The sequence below is a fragment of the Schistocerca serialis genome, chromosome 5 (genome assembly GCF_023864345.2).
Source record: "Schistocerca serialis cubense isolate TAMUIC-IGC-003099 chromosome 5, iqSchSeri2.2, whole genome shotgun sequence".
Classification (NCBI taxonomy): Eukaryota; Metazoa; Arthropoda; class Insecta; order Orthoptera; family Acrididae; genus Schistocerca; species Schistocerca serialis.
In genome coordinates this window covers 500,623,015-500,645,325 of record NC_064642.1, presented here as the reverse complement: position 1 = coordinate 500,645,325, position 22,311 = coordinate 500,623,015, and the positions used below count along the sequence as shown (strand labels likewise).

The 22,311-nt window shown below is 44.4% G+C and overlaps 1 long non-coding RNA gene across 1 annotated transcript in view; it reads left to right on the top strand.

The window, feature by feature from the left end:
- Positions 1–22,008, top strand: part of LOC126481671 (uncharacterized) — a 128,118-nt gene extending 106,110 nt beyond the window's left edge. Inside the window, exons 2-3 of the long non-coding RNA XR_007587610.1 lie at positions 20,283–20,383; positions 21,373–22,008. This is a non-coding gene — a long non-coding RNA (uncharacterized LOC126481671). The remainder of the gene's footprint in view (positions 1–20,282; positions 20,384–21,372) is intronic.
- The last annotated feature ends 303 nt before the right edge of the window (positions 22,009–22,311 follow it).

The window sequence follows — 22,311 nt, the reverse complement described above, 5'->3', positions numbered from 1 at the left end:
GACTTAGAACTACGTAAACCTAACTAACCTAAGGACATCACGCACATCCATGCCCGAGGCAGGCTTCGAACCTGCGACCGTTGCAGTCGCGCGGTTCTGGACTGAAGCGCCTAGAACCGAATATGCGATTGTGTCTTATTAGCTATCAAGCAGTGTATTACTTGGAAATGTTTACAGGGCCACTGGTATTATTGGCTTCATTTAAACTGACTTCTCATCCCCAGTACATTTTACTTTAACCTTTGCGCGTTTTGGTGCCAACTAGACAGAATGACCCTGTAATCCTATACATTCCGAAATCGTATTCACTTATTTATTTTCCTCAGTTCCGGACTGACCACAGGAACAATGGGACAATATAATATATATTTCTCAGAATGTTTATAAAAGAAATAGAAACAATAGATAATAGGTAGCGCATAACAACAAAACGATGCAAGCTACGAAACATATGTTCAAAATAACGCGAGTATGCCACCGGGAAGCAATTCGACTTAGATTACCATTTTTTTTTGTTTATTTACTCTTTCGGCTTTTAAAAAGGCCATGATCACATTAAATGCTTAGCGCAATGCATTAACTGTAATAGTCTTATAGCTCTCTACTCGGTTACTATATTCTTTGCAAACGTTCTTCGAATTTCGTGCTACGTTATAGCTATGAGTCTGTATGTTCTTCGGTTTACCCTCATAACCACGCACTTGACACACACATATTAAGGATCCATTGATTGAATTTCACCACACTCACATTCAAGACTGTCTGATAGGCCCCTTGTTCATCAGTAGTTTACATGTACCAACACTCGTTCAGATACGGTTCGAAGTTGTCCACAACTTCCCCAGTATGTCAAATTCAGCGATCTTCTTGTTGGAGTCGTCCAACAAATTTTGGTTCTTATGTCAACCTACATCCCTTAGTTCTTCTCGAGCTGTCTTTGAGGCGAAGGCTTGCAGTTCACCGATTTTTCAGGCAGGTGACGTTTATTTAAGCATGTTGTAGGTATTAGGTCTTAGTCTACTGAGAATTCTGTTTTCTCTAGAATATTTCTGTGTACTCTTGTTGTAGGCTGGGATCGCCTAATCTCAGCGAGTTCTATGTTTGCTAGGACAGAGAGCCAGGCACAAGGAGTGGCCCTGAGTGCTCCAGAAATTATCTGCTTGTCTCGTTCAGTTGTATGCCCACCTCAGCTAGCTATGTAAGGGCTTCCAGTCCAGACTGGTGAACAATATTCAGTCACGCTGTAGGCAATGGGTAGTGAAGAAGTCCCTAACGTGCTCTCTCCACAACCCCCCACATCGTTCCCGCCACTTCCGGCCAGTTACCACGGCGGGATTTGGCTCTGTTTTTTTATCTTCTAGGCCTGAGCTATGCGTTAGTGTTATCTAATGTCACTCTTAAACATTCAGGCCTGATGTGTTGGCCATTTATATAGTGGTAAGGTGCATTGTGATACTGGTCGTTGTGTGAGGTCATGGATGTAGATGCCACTTGAAGCAGTAGGTGCTCAGTACTTCCAGGTCTACATTCAGTCTTTTGTTGAGGTCATTAAAGTTTTTTACTTGATGTGCGATGCCCAGGCCTTCCGTGTATGCAAATTTACGTGAATTATTTTCTGAGACGCCAGCAGAACATAGATTGGAAAGAATGGGTGCCAGTGTAGAACCCTGTAATATGCCATTATTCAGAGCCATGTTGTTCTTACTATGAAGTGAAATGTTGATTTTTTTGTCTTTTAACATGTTTGTGAGTAAACTGTAAGTCTTTTTGCATTTGATAATTCTGTTTAGCCTAAGCAGTCGCTCTCAGTCCGTACTGTACCGCAAACTCACGTTAGATAGACGAGAAGCACACCGGGTTTCATCTTGTTTAGGAATGATTTCTCGGTATAGGTTGTAAGTGCCAGGACTCAGTCGCAAGTTCCTACCCACTCGCAAAATCCGCTTGGTATGTTGGATGGTGTGCTTCAATGTATGGAGTTAATCTTGTCAACAGTATTCTCTCGAATAGTTTGTAAGAGGTACATAGCGAAAATATTATCTGAAATTCTTTGGGTTATCTCCAGTCCTTTTGGGCTTCGGCAGCGCGACGACTTTTGCTTCCTTGGAGATCATTTCAATTCTGTTAGAAGCCTAACGAAAATGACCCGTGTTGTCCAAGTGGGTAGAATTTTACTAATATTTGCTGGTCAAATGCTGCAGCACCCTTTGAGTGATTCTATGTTGCTGAGTAAAAATCGAATGAGGAGAGTATTAAGAAATATCGGAGACAGAATTCCCTATAACACGTAACATGTTCGACATTTGCCACATTATTATGTAGCTTTTCTAGGTGACATTCTTTGGGGATGGACAGAGTTGTCGCAGGAAATTCTAGCACACGACATAATGCGATAAGTCCAAGACAGAGTTTCATCTATCACATGTCCTACTTATTAACAGTTGCTCAGCTTCTCGTCATAAATTCCCGGCGCTCTTGCTATTACCTGAAAACACCTGAGAACGATAACTGGGCTAGTTGTCAAAATATTGCGTGTAGGAGTGGAACCAGTAATCCGATTCGACGCCCCACAATTACGATTTAATCACCACTTTTAATTTTTTGTCATTAATTATGAACGCATGCACTGAAATTCCTGATTTACGAGTTGGTGAACGAAGAGGGGGGAAAACGTAAAACTTCATTTGTAACTGATTAAATTCTTTTACAGTAATGCGTCAGTAACCTATGATAAATTATTTCGGAATATAAAATAAATGCCGCGAATATTTGTTGCCTGTTTCATATGAGCGCGATCACATCGAATTACGGGCTGCAGCACCGTTTCATTAGCCGAACGACGATTCTTATTAATGTGCAGAATGTACAGTTGAAGTACCATTCCAGTGGAATCTTTGTTGACTGTATTTGAAATTTTCGGTGCATTTTCTTACAAACTGTGTTCAGTGTCAGCTGCGACGGAAACTGTGTCGATGCGCCACGTCAAGTGGCTATTCGGCTCGAAAGTTTATAGGAAAGTACACTACTGGCCATTAAAATTGCTACACCAAGAAAATGACGTGCTACAGACGCGAAATTTAACAGACAAGAAGGAGATGCTGTGATATGCAAACGATTAGCTTCAGAGAGCATTCACACAACGTGCTGACATGAGGAAAGTTTCCAACCGATTTCTCATACACAAACAGCAGTTGACCGACGTTACCTGCTGAAAAGTTGTTGTGATGCCTCGTGTAAGGAGGAGAAATGCTTACCATCACGTTTCCGACTTCGATAAAGGTCGGATTGTAGCCTATCACAATTGCGGTTTATCGTATCGCGACATTCCTGCTCGCGTTAGGTCGAGATCCAATAACTGTTAGCAGAATATTGAATCGGTGGGTTCAGGACGGTAATACGGAACGCCATGCTGGATCCCAACGGCCTCGTGTCAGTAGCAGTCGAGATGACAGGCATCTTATCCGCACGGCTGTAACGTATCGTGCAGCCACGTCTCGATCCCTAGTCAACAGATGGGGACCTTTTCAAGACAACAACCATCTGCACGAACAGTTCGACGACGTTTGCAGCAGCATGGACTATCAGCCCGGAGACCATGGCTGCGGTTACCCTTGACGCTGCTTCACAGACAGCAGCGCCTGCGATGGTGTACTCGACGACGAACCTGGGTGCACGAATGGCAAAACGTCATTTTTTCGGATGAATCCAGGTTCTGTTTACAGCATCATGATGGTCGCATCCGTGTTTGGCGATATTGTTGTGAACGCACATTGGAAGCGTGTATTCATCATCTCCATACTGGCGTATCACTCGGCGTGATGGTACGGGGTTCCATTGGTTACACGTCTCGGTCACGTCTTGTTCGCACTGACGGCACTTTGAACAGTGGACGTTACATTTCAGATGTGTTACGCCCTGTGTGTCTAACCTTCATTCGATCCCTGTGGAACCCTACATTTCAGCAGGATAATGTACGAGCGCATGTTGCAGGTCCTGTACGGGCCTTTCTGGATTCAGAAAATGTTCGACCGCTGTCCTGGCCAGCACATTCTCCAGATCTCTCGCCAATTGAAAACGTCTGGTCAATGGTGGCCGAGCAACTGCCTCGTCACAATACGCCAGTCACTACTCTTGATGAACTATGGTATCTTGTTGAAGCTGCATGGGCAGCTGTACCTGTACACGCCATCCAAGCTCTATTTGACTCAATGCCCGGGCGTATCAAGGCCGTTATTACGGCCAGAGGTGGTTGTTCTGGGTACTGATTTCTCAGGATCTATGCACCCAAATTGCGTGAAAATGTAGTCACATGTCAGTTCTAGTATAATATATTTGTCCAATGAATACCCGTTTATAGTCTACATTTCTTCTTGGTGTAGCAATTTTAATGGCCAGCATTGTAAGTGCGAGGATAGAGGAGGCATTAGAAGTTGTAGATTACCTTCGCTTCTCTGGCCATATACACGGTATTTCAGAAGTGATGGTCAATATTCATCGATATGACATGAATGATCATTTAAAACAAAAATATCAAGTAAGCATGGGCTCTAAACGCGTATCTTAAGAGCTATCAGCAATTCTTGATCTTCGATTCTGTGAAACAAATCTCTTCTACTGCAAGCGCTTTGGTTTCCATTTTGGGAAGTGGTACTATGGACAAAAACAAGAAAGAAATATGCAGTAAACATGTGTTCTAAAATGCATCCCTTATCAGTTATGAGCACTTGTTCATTACAAGAGCTGTATTTAAAAGTAACTAATATGGACAACTGCTCATAGTTCTTAAGCTATGCATTTTAAAGCACATGTTAACTGCACATTTTTTCCTTGTTTTGGTCCATACTACCACTTCCCAAAATATTTGTTTCAAATGATCAATCACGTTCATTTCCATGAATATTGACCTTCACTTCTGAAGTAAGTATAAAGTGTCAGATAATCTTTAATATTCCAAATATTATAATACCAATTGCAAAGTGTGACCTCTTACCTGGTAGTTGAAGCCACAGTGAACGTTACAAGTGACACTGAAGTTTGTTTCACAATGTCTACATTTGCTGGCTGAGTTTTATCATTGTCGACTGGTAACACGTATACGACACTCATATAGCTTTAGTTGTCACATCGAAAAATTGAAGTTAAGACCAAGAAACTTAATGATTTTGATGATCCTATCAGCCAGCCACGCAAGTTTCCTATCTTCTTTTAACTGCTTTTTCCCTTTTTACCGCATGCGTTCCTAGTTTTCGTTTTGTGGTTCTGCGTGTATGTGTGTGTGTGTGTGTGTGTGTATGTGTGTGTGTGTGTGTGTGTCAGTCTTCAGGACGGTCTTATAAATTTTTATTCGCAGTTCTGTTTTTGGTACTTTTAGACCAGTCCTTCACACTAGTGTCATTAAGTTTTGATAGTGGCGGCAGCAAAACCTTTCCACTTCCAGAAACCAAGAAGACCAAGAAAGTAGAATTACAGTGGCAGAAATTAAATTTCTAAGAGAAGTGAAGCGCTACACAAGACTAGATGGACTAAAAAACGAAGATATGAAAGTAGAGCTTGTGGCATATACTGTGTATGAGAAGATGAAGGGCAATCGACAAAGCCAGCTAAAACATCTACAAAAAACTAATGTTCGAGACTACAAGAGCAACCGCACCTTTGGGTACAAGACTTGTAAGAAGGCCAAGTAAAATATGTCTGTATACTTACAAGACGGAACGAGCCTATGGCCTAGACCATGATGAAAGCAGAAGAAACTGATCTGCGCAGAATGAGTTGGGGCGTTGTTGTGGAACAGCTTCTCATGACCCTTAGTCTTAACAACACCCCTTAATGTCGTTAGCAGAATCCGGTAGTATGCTCCTGTGACCTTTACGAGCTTAACCTGCCTACAGCACATCATGGCCTCCCCCCTCCCCCTCCCCCCCCCCCCCCCCCTCCCGGCCCAAAAAAAACTCGATGTCACCTTGCCATATGATTATTGGGCCTTCGCCATTTTACACGTTGATAAATTCAACGCTTGTTTGTCTCGGGATCATTGTGATACCCACAGCCTTCGTCCACGTTAGTAGACCACATGTGGAGCGGACTGGCACAGCTGCAACATTTGCGCTACTGCCTTGATTCGGCGGGTGTCTGGTATGTGTATGGTCAGGTTCGGAACCCAGCGGGCGCAAACCTTTGTCATGTTCAAAATGTCGTGTAGAACGTTGAGAACTAATTCAAGACTGAATTTCCCTTTCTTCGCCGTCACCGCGATTGTGACAGGTCCATCTTGATTATCAAGGCTTATTCGTCTCTAGCGTTCACCTGTTCAGTACACAGAAATGGTCTGCAACTTCTATCTTCGTCATTCAGACTTCTCTGACGACATTGGAAGCGTTCAACTTACCACTGGGTGGCAAGACATTATTTGTGTAAACTTAAGCCAAGCTCAGCACAGAATTTATAATGTTTATTCCCTTTCAAACGTGAAAACAAATTACCTCATTGTATCAATGGGCTGTGTCATTTTATTTTGATTCCTCCAGCGGCCTGCTATGAACTGTGGCGCATAGGATTTCAGTGTGTACCAAGATCGCAAAGTTGTAACTGGAAACAAACCAAAAATTAATTACGTAAATCGTAGAAACTAAACACCACCCACAGATTAGGCTTAGGGCCCGTTCTGACTCGTCAACTGACGCCTACAAGGTAGTACGTGGAGCGATCTCCGATTGTGGGACTTGTGATCAGCATCTCTCCATTCCCTCCAGCCGTTACTGCTAGTAGATGGATTATGATGAAGCCACTGCTTCTTTATTCAAGCAGCTCCACATTTGGCCTCACAAGAGCTTAGTGGACCCCGCACCAGACCTACCTAACTTAGGAAAAATTTGAGGTACCAAAAATCGAACACAGGTCCTTCCGCAGCGAAGGCATCAATTCGTCTACGGAGGCTATCAAAGTTAAGTCTAGAAACACCAAGCACGGGTAAATACTGACCCTACATTTTTCTTTTATTAAAAAGTCATAACAAATATCCTTCCATATTACGGTCCTTCTTCTATTTGTTCACTTTATAAAGTACTATAAAGGACATTGATATGGTAAAATTTAAAAAAGAAACGGAAATAAAAAATACAGTTTTTATGCTGAAGGGCGTGTTTTGCTCTGGGTTGGTACTATCTGTGATCATAATTCAAAATGTGTCTAAATTTGATTTGGCAATCTTGACATGCGGTAACCACAGTGTTTCATCCAGAAAACTGTTGTTTCTCCAGTTAAATTTGTGGCTACTTCTTCGTCACCTTTTTGTATTGTCTTCATTTGTTTATTCATATTCACAAACTCCTCCGAATGTGGAATTTGTCAGTATCTGTGTAAGGGTCATTTTCGTGCAGGGCGTAAATGTCTTGTAAATGACAATAATCTCTCGAACTGAAGAGAATTTCTTCAATGTTTTCAGTATGCAGTAACCGATAGTTGTGCAAGTGTTTTCATTTTTGTTTTTGAAACTTTTCGTCAAGGTCAAAAATGTATTATTTAGTTGTTATATGAAAGAGGGAAAAGAAATTTAGGAGAACATCGATATTCAGGGACTGACTCCAGTTTCTTGTACAGCACATCTCATTCTTCTGCCACTTCTAATCTCAGTTATAGGCTCTGATGTTGGTATTAGCCGAAACATTTCTTGAGCGAATGTAGTGGACAATTTAAAAATTTTAAGCAATGTGAACAGCATTACTCACAAAAGATGTCTATGTCAACAACTGAAGATCACGTAGAGCAGCAAGTACACATATGGACAGCAGCAGAAACACGAACATCGCAGTGCTGTACTCCGATTTAAACTATATGGCATTTCACAGTTAGAGGGTTGTCCTGCTCCCATCAAACAATGCACCATTTGGAACTTGCCTCTGTCGTCACCCACTATGTTTCTACTACCGCTACTACTATGTTTCTACTACTTAACAGTTCTCTGTAATCGGTTACACAGGAAACTGGTGTACAGTGTGTGTAATGAAATGAAATGATTGTATGGCATTGTTGGTAATGATCGATCGCGTAGGAAACTCATGCAACTTCTGGTTTCGAGTGACCTGCAATTGTCGATGAAAGGAGTTGAAGGAGAAGTATGGGAAAGACGTTATAGAGACCTATAAAACTATAACTAAGATCCGTCAGAACAGGCCATGAAGGCCCAACGATACCGACGGGCCGCCGTGTCATCCTCAGACCACAGACGTCACTGGATGCGGATATGGAGGGGCATGTGGTCAGCACACCAGTCTCCCAGCCGTTGTCAGTTTTAGTGACCGGAGCCGCTACTTCTCAATCCAGTAGCTCGTCAGTAGGCCTCACAAGGGCTGAGTGCACCCCGCTTGCCTACAGCGCTGGACAGACCGGATGGTCACCCATCCAAGTGGTAGCCCAGCCCGACAGCGCTTAACGTCGGTGATCTGACAGGAACCGGTGTTCCCACTGCGGCAAGCCCGTTCGCATAGAGACGTATACCACACGTGAATTTTAAAATTTGAATTAGAATCCTGCAGGAAGCAGATACTTTATACTGAAAAGCTTATACATATCAAACGCAATGCGTTACGCAACTATTGAATGATCCGTAGTTGAACGAGATATTTTGTAAGCAAAGCGTAACAAAGGCTGTTTCAGAGGTTTCAGTAGTTTACAAGATACGACGTGATAAACATGACGCTGTTTACTGAACAGGAGCGTTTCACCCGTTTTAAAAAGTTTACGTAATTGTCTCAAAACAAGTAGAGATTGACAGTTTAGCACGGGAGGGTAGACTTCGGCCAATCACGTTCGTCTGCGTACGCGGTATACTCTGAAGCGCCAAAAAACTAGCATAGGCATGCTTATTGAAATACAGAGATATGTGAACTGGCAGAATATGGCGCTTCGGTCGGCAGCGCCTATATAACAACTGTCTGGCGCAGTTGTTAAGTCGGTTACTGCTACTACAATGGCAGGCTATAAAGATTTAAGTGAGTTTGAACCTGGTGTTGCAGTCGGCGCACGAGCAATGGGACACTTCGTCCCCGAGGTAGCGATGATGTGATTTTCCCCTACGACCATCTCACGAGTGTACCGTGAATATCAGGAATCCGGTAAAATATCAAATCTCCGCAACGCTCCGGTCGGAAAAAGATCCTAGGAGAACGGGACCAACGACGACTGAAGAGAATCGTTCTACGTGACAGAAGTGCAACCCGTCAGCAAATTACTGGATATTTCAATGCTGGGTGTGTCAACGTGCGAACCATTCAATGACATATGATCGATATGAGCTATCGGAGCCGAAGGCCCACTCGTATACCCTTAATGACTGCATGACACAAAGCTTTATCCCTAGCTTGGGCCCGTCAGCACCGACATTGGATTGTTGATGACTGGAAACATGTCGCCTGGTCGGACGAGACTTGGTTCAAATTGTGTCGAGCGGATGGACGTGTACGGGTATGGAAGCAACCACATGAATCCATGAACCTGCGTGTCAACCGGGGACTGCTCAAACTAGTGGAGGCTCTATAATGGTGTGAGTCGTGTGCAGCTGGAGTTATATGGGACCCCTGATACGTGTAAATAGTCTCTGACAGGTGACACGTACATAAGCATCCTTTCTGATCACCTGCATCTATTCATGTCCGTTTTGCATTCCGGTGGACTTGGCAATTCCAGCAGGACAATGTGAAACCCCGCACGTCCAGAATTGCTACAGAGTGGCTGCCGCAACATTCTTTTGAGTTTAAACACTTCTGCTGACCACCAAACTCCCCAGAGATGAACATTATTGAGAATATATGGGATGTCCTACAGTTTGATGTTCAGAAGAGGTTTCCACCCCCCCCCCCCCCCCCCCCCTCCCACCGCACTCCTACGGATTTATGGACAGCCCTGCAGGATTCTCGGTATCGGTTCCCTCCAGCACTATTTCAGACATTAGTAGAGTCCATGTGACATTGTGTTGCGGCACTTCTGCGTGCTCGCGGAGGCGCTACGCGATATTGGCCAGGTGTGCCAGTTTCTTTGGTTCTTCAGAGTAGATGCGGCAGCAAAACTGGACATTTGCGGTGTAGGGTTTGCTTAGCAGGATGACTAGAATATTATCCCTTTTCTACGCCATTCAACAACTTTGTAAGTACTTTCTGTCGCCAAAAAAACACGCCGTGTAGAGAAACAACCCAAACAACGAAAACAAAACACATTGTCACGTTAATGGCCGCAAGCAGTGGATGCAGCTGACTGAAGAAATTGAAACTGAGGGTGTAGAGTGATATGACAACGGCGAACAAAATAGAAAGGATGATCAAACTCATTCCCTGGCTGATTGTCGTTGTCGTAACTGTCCTGCAAACAACTAGCTGTTGCTTTGTTTTCCTGATCTAAGTGTACTTACACTTAAGAGCAAATTTTTCAAATGCTAAGAGTTTCCATATATACAGGGATTGCACAAAAATATGGAAAACCGCCAGAAATGTTTGCCTGATAATTAATGCAGATGCTACTCAAGTCGGCAGGTGACGCAGTTGTATCTGAGCACTAACGATTTGGGTTGTTTGGGGGAGGAGGCCAGACAGCGAGGTCATCGGTCTCATCGGATTAGGGAAGGACGGGGAAGGAATTTGGCCATGCCCTTTCAAAGGAACCATAACGGCATTTGCCAGGAGCGATGTGGGGAAATCACGGAAAACCTAAATCAGGATGGCCAGAGGCGGGATTGAACCGTCGTCCTCCTGAATGCAAGTCCAATGTGGTGACCCTTGCGGAGCACTAACGGCATCTGTACAATGTCCTCAATACGTTACGACTGCCAGTCGTAGTGAGATTAGTGTTCTGTGAAGCTAAGTGAATATTAACCTGTGAAAATTGTCGGCGCTTCTCTAACCAAGGAAGCCGAAGTGTTTGGTGTTTCAAGAGGTACCGTATTAAAGAATTATTCTGGATACATGAAAATTGGGAAAACCTTATCCGCTAATTCACAACGTGGACGGAAGTCTGTATTGAGTGACCGTGACAGATCATCATTGAAGAGCGATTGTGAAAAAAAATAACAGGATGACAACTGCAAAAGTCTTTAGAGAACTGAATGTCTCATTCGGGAACCGTGTCAGCACCATAAATACACGAAGGGAACACCGGAAGTTGGAATTCCATTACCAACAACCAGTAATTCAGATGCCCATAACAGGCAAACATGGTTCCGAATCCATAAAATCTGACCTAGGAAGAAATGGACAAAAGTGATTTTCTTAAAAATACGTATATCCAGCTTCTGAACGAGTTTACGCCTGACGTACACCGCCCCAAGCGTGCGAAGCAGACAGCTTGCTGCCAAGAATTAAACATGACGGGTTTGGACAGCCACATAGTAGTTCTCCACGGGCACCATGGTTACTCTGCAAGGTTGTATTACTGCCAAGTGTTACGTGACGATTCTGGTTGATCAGGTCCATCGCATGGTACAATATTTGTTCCCTAATCGTAGTGTAGTTTTCCAAGATGACAGGGTCCCTGTACAGACAACTCGAATCGTACAGGACAGGTTACGTGAGTACGAGGATGAACTGTCGCAACTTCTCTGGCCACCACAATCACCAGATCCCATTATGATTGGGCTTTCGTGGTCTACTTGGAGAGAATGGTTCATGATCGCTGTCTACATAATCGTTATCTGAACTTTCCACTATTTTGCTGGAAGAAAACGAAACATTACAGCACCTGTGTTTATCCATACGGACACAACTGGAAAGCCGGCCGGAGTGGCCGCGTGGTTCTAGGCGCTACAGTCTGGAACCGAGCGACCGCTACGGTCGCAGGTTCGAATCCTGCCTTGAGCATGGATGTGTGTGATGTCCTTAGGTTAGTTGGGTTTAATTAGTTCTAAGTTCTAGGCGACTGATGACCTCAGAAGTTAAGTCGCATAGTGCTCAGAGCCATATGAACCACAACTGGGAGCTGTTTTGATTGCCAAGGATTTTCCTGGTCTATATTAGGCATTTTAATGTGTTGTGGGATTTGTCCACCCCCTGTAACTATGCCATAAGCGAATCTAAGTTATTTGCCTGCTTTTGTAATATTTTTTTACCTGTTGTTTGTAAGAGAGGAAGACTTAAAATTTATCTTCTTAACCGCGGAGGGAGGAGTGGTGTGATGGCTTCCTACAAACAGTACTTGCAGCAACGTCGGAACTTCGAATCATAAACTTCGGACATGAACTAATTTAAATCAGACGATAGGTATCTCCTCAAGATACCTACCATATTCCGCACGCTGTGGCTCAAGTAAAGGACGGAGTCACGGGCAGGTCGTGCTGCGAGAGGAAGCGGAGTGTTGTGCCGCATTATGCGTAGCCGCACGACGAGCCGCTTGATTCGAAAAACTTTGGCTCCCTGCACAGCACCTTCAGAACTCTTGAGTCAGGCTCGTTTGGCAACAGAATGCCGGAGTAATGCATCGCCGCTGTGCCGCAGCTAACGAGCAATAAAAGCTGTAGGCGCAGCTACTGTTACGGCGCCAAGTTTCTCTGACGCGGGTATTGTTTCTGCAGCTACAGCGTGCAGCGTGTCGGAGTAAATTTCAAACGGAATAACGTTTGAAATATGAAACATCAATTTAAAAAAAAGTGTTTCAACAGCAGCAGCTTGAAGTATGACAAACCACCCAGAGATTAATGACAATTGATTTCTATCTTTTCCTTTTTTTTCCTTTTTCTTCTTTTTTATTTACATGCAGTGTTCAGCTGATCACTTACCAGACCTGATGGAAAGAAAATAGAAGAATGTGACCTTGATTTAAACACAGAGGAGGGGGCTATAAGCTGTAATGTTCATTAATACTTCAGAAAAAGATTATTTTGGACCCTAGACGTTTTTCGTACGCCGCACATGACGTCATTATACTGAAACACGCGCGGTCTCCCCCCCCCCCCCCCCCCCCCCACACACACCATTTTGGAGGTTCGAGTCCTCCCTCGGGCATGGGTGGGTGTGTTGTGCTTAGCGTAACTTACGTTAAGTACAACACACCCACCCATGCCCGAGGGAGGACTCGAACCTCCGATGGTGTGTGTGTGAGTGTGTGTGTGTGGGGGGGGGGGGGGGGGGGAGACCGCGCGTGTTTTAGTATAATGACGTCATGTGCGGCGTACGAAAAAACGTCTACGGTCCAAGATAATTTTCTTTAAGTTAGATTAAGTAGTGTGTAAGCTTAGGGACCGATGTCCTCAGCAGTTTGGTCCCATAAGACCTTACCACAAATTTACTGATACTGAAACCAACTTCTCCATTGGTTGGCCAGTTGAATTGGACTGTAGGTGGACTGCTCAATAAACATCACATTTTTTATTTTAGTACAATTAGAAAAGTTATTTTTGCAGTAATAAATTCTTTTGTAGCCACTAACTGCATACAGTTGTACGAAGATAGTTTTCTACGTAAAGACAATGAAATGTGTTGAACTAAGGAGTTATATCATTACTCAGCAGATGTGAAAGGGATCCTGTCTGAGAGTGTTTAGCTCTGTGTAAATATTAGTAATATAATGGTAATGGTTATTAGATACTGTCACGTAGAAGAAGGTGTAATTAGATGAATGACAAACACTGACTTCAGTAAACGAAGGTTTGTTCAGTAGTTCCACATACAAGAGCGCGGAGCGGACTGCCTCTGGCCAGAACACATACAGTATATACAGGGTGTTACAAAAAGGTACGGCCAAACTTTCAGGAAACATTCCTCACACACAAAGAAAGAAAATATGTTATGTGGGCATGTGTCCGGAAACGATTACTTTCCACGTTAGAGCTCATTTTATTACTTCTCTTCAAATCGGATTAATCATGGAATGGAAACACATAGCAACAGAACGTACCAGCGTTACTTCAAACACTTTGTTACAGGAAATGTTCAAAATGTCCTCCGTTAGCGAGGATACATGCATCCACCCTGCGTCGCATGGAATCCCTGATGCGCTGATGCAGCCCTGGAGAATGGCGTATTGTATCACAGCCGTCCACAATACGAGCACGAAGAGTCTCTACATTTAGTACCGGGGTTGTGTAGACAAGAACTTTCAAATGCCCCCATAAATGAAAATCAAGGGGGTTGAGGTCAGGAGAGCGTGGAGGCCATGGAATTGGTCCGCCTCTACCAATCCATCGGTCACCGAATCTGTTGTTGAGAAGCGCACGAACACTTCGACTGAAATGTGCAGGAGCTCCATCGTGCATGAACCACATGTTGTGTCGTACTTGTAAAGGCACATGTTCTAGCAGCACAGGTAGAGTATCCCGTATGAAATCACGATAACGTGCTCCAATGAGCGTAGGTGGAAGAACATGGAAAATCAGCTCTAACATGGAAATTTTTGTAACACCCTGTATAATGCTACAGAACATTCCAGTACAACGATGCTTGACATCTGTGGATACTTCTAGAATGTATTCGAACCGAATATAGAAATTAAAATTGTACAGCCCAGGTTTGTTTTGAACTCAGGACCATGCGTGCAACAGTTTAGTATCATAACCACTACACCACGGTGTTATTCCGATTCTTCTGCTACATTGCTCCCTTGCTAAGCGAACAGCGTCTCGGTGTTAACGTCGTCCTGGTCCGAGAACGAGTCATCACCCCTACCTACTCCAGCTCCTGATGACTGATTCTCGCTCTGGCGGTGATATTTTTAGAACTTCTTTTGCCGCTACGCTCTTCGTCACCTTTCCGCTTGTTGCCTGTCCCTGGAGCTTCGAATTTACCATGGGTTGCAGGATCCTTGTAGGGCTTCATTCGAAGGACGTGGACCGTATCTCTGATCTTTCGTCGTCTGGTGTCGGGGTCAACTTCATAAGTAACATCAGACAACTGTCTTACAACCTTATAGGGTCCAAAGTAGCGCCTGAAGAGCTTCTCAGAGAGACCAGTCTTCCGGTTGGTTGGTTTGTGGGATTAAAGGGACCAGACTGCAACGGTCATCGGTCCCTTGTTCCAAAACTTAAAAACTACCACACAGAGTAAAAAACGGATAATAGAGACAATAGACAACACAGGACAAGAAAAACTCAGACAAAGAACAGACATAACAAATTAAAATCATACGGAGTGTGGCAGTGGTTGGCCGATCATAGAATAAAAATGGAAAAGCCAACCACCGAGAACACATTAAAAACTCAGTTTAAAACCGTAGGCCAAAGGCCAGAATCAACACAAAACAATAAAATAAAACATAAACACTCATATTAAATGATAAAAAACCCCTGCCCGTATAAAACGTAAAACTAAGCCAGCCATAGCAGGGTCATCAGTTAAAAGGGCAGGGAGCGTATCAGGCAACGCAAATGTCCGCCTGACCACAGCTAAAAGGGGGCAGACCAACAAAATGTGGGCCACTGTCAAAGCCGCCCCGCAGCGACACAGAGGAGGGTCCTCCCGACGCAGTAAGTAGCTGTGTGTCAGCCGGGAGTGGCCAATGCGGAGCCGACAAAGGACGACTGAGTCCCTGCGGTTGGTTCGCATGGATGACCGCCACACAGTCGTCGTCTCCTTAATAGCACGGAGTTTATTGGGCGTGATCCGATCGCGCCATTCAGCGTCCGAAAGCGCAAAAACCTTTCGGCGGAGGACCGCTCGCAAATCAGTCTCTGGGAGGCCAACATCCAGAGATGGTTGCCTGGTGGCCTCTTTCGCCAGGCGGTCAACATGTTCATTGCCCGGGATACCGACATGACCGGGGGTCCACACAAAGACCACAGAGCGGCCGCAACGGGCAAGAGTATGCAGGGACTCCTGGATAGCCATCACCAGACGAGAACGAGGGAAATACTGGTCGAGAGCTCGTAAACCGCTCAGGGAATCGCTACAGATCACGAAGGACCCACCTGAGCAGGAGCGGATATACTCTAGGGCTCGAAAAATGGCGACCAGCTCAGCAGTGTAAACGCTGCAGCCAGCCGGCAAGGAACGTTGTTCGGAATGGTCCCCTAGAGTTAGCGCATAACCGACGCGACCAGCAACCATCGAACCGTCAGTGTAAACAACGTCAGAGCCCTGATACGTGGCCAGGATGGAATAAAAGCGGCGGCGGAAGGCCTCTGGAGGAACTGAGTCCTTCGGGCCCTGTGACAAGTCGAGCCTAAGGCAAGGGCGAGGAACACACCGTGGGGGTGTACGCAAAGTGGCCCCAAAAGGAGGTGGAACAGTGAAAACCCTAAGCCCGGAGAGAAGCTCTTTGACGCGGACCGCGATCGTACAACCTGTCCGGGGCCGACGTTCTGGCAGATGGACGACCGATCGAGGGAACAGGAGACGATAGTTTGGACGCCCGGGCAAGCTAAAAACATGGGCAGCATAAGCGGCCAGTAAATTTTGGCGCCTGAACCGCAATGGAGGGACACCTGCCTCCGCAAGTATGGTGTCCACTGGGCTGGTCCGGAAAGCACTAGTGGCAAGGCGTATTCCGCTGTGTAGGATTGGGTCCAGTCCCCGCAGCGCAGATGGGGATGCTGAGCCATAAGCCAGGCTCCCATAATCCAGACGAGACTGGATTAACGCCTGGTAGAGCCGTACAGGGTAGATCGGTCGGCGCCCCAGCGGGTATGGCTCAAGCATCTCAGAGCATTTAGATGCCGCCAACACGCCTGTTTAAGCTGCCGAATATGCGGCAGCCAAGTCAGCTGGGCATAAAAAACTACACCCAAAAACCTGTGCGTCTCCACCACAGCAAGGAGTTCGTCGGCAAGATAAAGCCGCGGCTCAGGATGGACTGTTCGGCATCGGCAGAAATGCATAACGCGGGTCTTGGCAGCCGAAAACTGAAAACCATGCGCTACAGCCCAAGACTGCGCCTTGCGGATAGCGCCCTGTAGCTGACGTTCAACAGCTGCAATGCCAGTAGAGCGGTAGTAAAGGCAGAAGTCGTCAGCATACAGGGAAGCGGAGACAATTTCCCACCGCCGCAGCGAGCCCGTTTATTGCGATTAAAAACAGGCAGACACTGAGGACAGATCCCTGTGGTACCCCGTTCTCCTGGACTCGGGAGGAACTATGGGAGGCCGCGACTTGCACGCGGAAGGTACGATACGACAGAAAATTTCGGATAAAGATCGGCAGAGGGCCCCGAAGACCCCATCCATGAAGCGTAGAAAGTATGTGATGACGCCATGTCGTATCGTACGCCTTCCGAATGTCGAAAAAGACAGCGACCAGGTGCTGACGGCGGGCAAGGCAGTACGGATGGCCGACTCCAGACTCACCAGATTGTCGGTGACGGAGCGGCCTTTACGGAACCCACCCTGAGAGGGAGCCAGAAGGCCCCGAGACTCCAGTACCCAATTCAAGCGCTGGCCAGTCTTCCGAACAGGAGTGAAAATCCAGACGAGGTCACCAGACTAGCACACAACATGGCGGTGGCTCGCTTCATACCTTCGGCGATCGTTTTCTTTAGCCTGCAGCGTGCGGAGTCGAGCTAACTTCCGAGCTTCTTTAGCTCTGGTTAACACCTGGCAAACGTAGTCGTCGTCCACGTCATCAGGATGTACCGGAAACACAGTGTCCATCGTCGTAGTCACCTCACGCCCATGCACCAGGAAAAAGGGTGTAAATCCTGTGGTGTCTTGTTTGGCGGTGTTGTAGGCAAACGTCATGGAAGGTAGCACCTCATCCCAGTTGCTCCACTCAACATTGATAGCATGTCGGCCAAGATCTTATTAAGGCGTTCAGTAAGCCCGTTACATTGCGGATGGTAGGCAGTCGTCATGTGATGAGTAATGTTGCACCGACGGGTTATCTCTGTCACAAGATTCGATTGAAAAACTTTCCCTCGATCCGTTATTAACGACCTTGGTACACAGTGTTTTAATACAATGTCTTCCACGATGAATTTGGCCATCTCGGTTGCGTCGGCTGTTTTCGCGGCTTTTGTAATGGCATAGCGTGTCAGATAATCAGTGCAAACAATAATCCATCTATTGTCACTAGCAGACGTTGGAAATCATCCGAGGAGATCAATCCCAACACGCTGGAAAAGCTTTTAGGCTGGTGAAATTGGTGTGAGTTGGCCAGGTGGTTTCTGAGGAAGTTTCCCTGAATCTTATCCGTGACAGACTACCAGTTTATAGTAGCCATCTTTAGCGTACAACTGTCAATTATAACACCTAACGATCGATATCGGGTGACCTTCAAAGCCCATGGAATTTCAACAGCGTAAAATCCTCGCAAATTGAGTAAGTAACATTTCTGGTCATTAACCCGCGCTCCCGTAAGAAGGCAAAAAGCATCCAAAGCTTCCTACAGCAGTAGTGTATCATCATGGGTACGGAGAAGAACCATAACGTCATCAGCATATGCACGAACGGTTAACCTTTCTCCCAATAGCGACCAGCCACCCAAACGAACAGCTGTAGATCGCAATAAGGGTTCCATAAACATAGAGCGACATAGATAATGGACTCCCTTGAAGGACGCCCTGACACACCGCGATGGGAGAAGTAAAACGGCCATTTACGTCAATGGACGCTCGAATACCAGTAATTAGAGAGCTAACCAGCCGTCGTGCAGCATCGTTAAAACCAACAGTTGTGAATACCCACATAAGAAATCCGTGATTAATGCGGTCGAACGCTTGTTGAAAATCAATGAAAAGCAAAGCGCTTGGTACGGGAATGATGGAAGCAATCGAAATGAGATCACGACATTCGGCAACGGAAGTCAGGAGAGTACGACCCGGAAGGCAACTCTGTTGGCTCGCGATGATGGTAGCCAACAACACCGATAGTCTGCTATTTACCGCTCGCGCCACTATTTTATGATCATAGTAGAAGACGGTTATCGGACGGACCTGATCCACACGCAAACGTCCCTGCTTTTTGGGATCAAGACAATTTTAGTAACCTTAAAGCTGGGCGGGATAAGGCCTCCGTGGAAAACTTCATTCACCATAGAAGTTATCGTAACTCCTATCAGGGGCCAAAATATAAAATTCTTTGGGAAGGCCATCGAAGCCAGGCTATTTGTGGGAGGGAGAACGAGCCAAAATATCAAGTATATCATCGCGATGGAATACAGAGAAAAATCTCTTCCTGGAGAGTTGGCGTAACGACACTATTAAGGAGGGAGGTAAAATCAAGACACGGTAGACCGTCTGAATCCACTTCAGTATAAAGTTCGGAAACGTACTGGTAAAGTTCACGAATGATATCAGATTGGGAGGGCCACTCATGTCCATCTAGAGATCGAATGGTAGTATGAAACGTCCTCTGAGATCGCTTGTGAGGCCGAAGAAGATGATAGAGAAAGGCCAACGCATCCTGTACGACTGAACGAGGCTGGGAACGCAATCGGACACCATCCATTTGCCTACGTTTGAGTTGTAGAAGTTTTACCTTCACAGGGTGGACGTCTACGACTCTCAAGGACGGACCCGCTGCGGGATGTGGTTAAAAGTCATTGCAACAGTGAAACAGTGATCAGTGAAACTGGCAGGAATTACATCACTCGATAGAAGCTGACAACAGATGGAGGCAGATAAATAAAAGCGGTCCAGTCGGCTACTTGAAGTAGCTGTAAAACACGTAAACCGCACCCATGTAGCATATCGAAAACCTAAACAACTCGGAGATGCAAAGACATCACCACATCATTATGCCGCGTCCACACGCTTGCCAAACCTCGGCAAGCCATCACAAATTCAAACGTGTGGAATGGGCGTTTGGCTTGACTTGCGTATGCTTGCTAGCGCTTGTGGACGATCCGGTCGAGTGTCGGTTTTTTTGCACAAATCAAAGGAGGTTTGCCGCAAGCGCTTGCGACGCGTCCACACGTTTGTTGTGGACTTAGTATTGTTTATGCACTGGTAGCGGACAGAATTGCGTTCCTCTTTGTATAAAAGTAGGCTACAGCAGGGAAAATGAATACCGGTAACGGGTCAAACGAGGAAATATTACAGGTCACCAAATATTAAAAAAAGAAGTGGCTGATGCCTGGAGTGGACTCAGTGAAGTTTTAAAGAAACCTGTCAAGGAGATTAAAAACAAAAAGGAAATTCTTATAGTCACATTTATAAATATTTAAAGAAGAAACAAGATTCTATACGTTCTGGCTCAGGTATAAATTTATTTATTTATTAATATTTACAGGATATATATACAATAAATTCGATAAATACATGATTGGAACAAAGTGTATATTTCTCAAAGTTCTACATTTAGTTTTACTCAAATAGTTGTGTTACTAACAAAATAAATATGTATATGATGTAAATAATAAGTAATGATAATTTTCCCTCAGGAGTCGAAGATATTTACGAACAAGTTTGGTTTGCATACCAGCTTATGGAATCATTTCTTCTGCCAATATAAGCCAACAAGATTGGTTTGAACTCAGATACGGTAAAAAAAACACTTCATTATTTTGGAATCTATCAATTTTGATTTTTACCGTTTCTATAATATGAAGTACATGCTCTAAAATTAAGAAGTCAGAACTGCTCGTTAAGCATTCGTACTCCTACAAAAATATGAAGTACATTTGTCTTTAATCATGACGGCATTTAGCAGTGATCTTCGAGACACAAGTGGCAAATTTTGTATTGCATTATATTCTTTTATATTCTGCCATGCACCAGGTGTTATCCGATTCCCATTACTATCACATACATCCAAAGTTCCAGGGGGAATATATCTTTCTGAAGAAGATCTACTTTTTCTGAGAAAGTTATGTAGTAGCACACAGGTCACAGTAATTTCTTTCACAGTTTCGAGATCTAAATTAATAGATCTTCGAAAAATTCTGAACACTGAAGTTAAAATGCCGAAAGTATTCTCCACTCCAACCCGAGCTCTAGAGAATTATTCGTTAAATATTCTTTTTGGTGATCCAATCTCATGATGTCCAGAGTAAGGCTTCATAACATGCGTACTGAGTGGAAAGGCACCATCTACTAAAAACACGTATGGAAACTTTACGTTATTATTCGATCCAGGAAGTGGGCATGGTGTGAGGAAGTTCATTTAGTTTCTGCAGATTCTTTGCCATAATAATTAATTGTTAAAAACACCACCATCTCTAATCCTCCCTTGACAGCCTATGTCAACAAATATAAATTTATAATTGCTATCGACTAATGCCAAAAGCACTATACTGAAAGTTTCCTTGTAGTTGAAATATTCAGTTTCACTATGAGGCGGACAATCGATAACTGTATGTTTGCCATCCAACGATCCCACACAATGCGGGAATTTACTGCTGTATCCCCTTTCTATATTAATCCAATCTTCCGCTGTAGAGAGCATCTGAAAAGAGATCGTTAAAATAATAATTAAAATTTGAAATAATTTCTCCGTACCGTAGAATTATTAATAAAATCTATTTTTTGCAGCAATCAGGATCATCAGAAACAGATGGCGAAGAAACTGTGGGTGAAGCCGAGGAGATAGAAAATTATAACAGCGTGGCGGGTTCCTCGAATCCTGCTTCTACGGTTTCATCACCATCTACAAGTAAATCCAAGGAGATATCTCGTCATCGCACTGCTTCGAATATAGCGGAACAGCAAATGGCCACAGCATGTAGTTAATTAGCGAATGTACTTAGTCAACGTACATCATGGGCAAATACTGAAGATGATGAATGTAATCTGTATGCTAAGCTATTAGTCAAAAAGATGTGGCACTTCCTCAAAACGACAGGAAATTAACGATGTATGAAATAGATGGTTTATTTATCAAAATAATTAAACAGATGTCATTTTGGTGTGAAACACCATCCCCTCATAATTCATTTAAATATTCTAGACCATCATCAGTGACAAGTGGATATATAGTAGTACCAAACCGCTCAGCAAGTTATTTAAACGTAATTTTCTGAAATTTCTACCACAAATCATGACCCCTTCACCACCAATCCCATCTCCAATTTTGAAAGGTCCTCCACTCCATTAGAACCACCACATCCTCGAAATATAGATGACAACATAACTATCTACTCAACCGAATCCAACCCTTCAAAGCCCACCTCTACAATTACAGTAACACCGGTATCGGTATCTGAAGAAATAATCGTGCCTCAGAGACAAAACATTATTAACGAAGCATTCCAGAAGGCTTACGAAGATATTGAGCAGTATGATACTAGTGCATAAGTAATAACAATCGTACAGAACACTGATTAATATTTTTGTACACCTAGCTCTTCAAACTAATAAAAATATTAAAAACAAAATATCAAACATGTTTCACATTACCTTTATTTCATCTTTCAGAACGGTATTAATAGCCCTGCAGACTTCATGTATAATCTTTTATATTGCCTGGGTGGA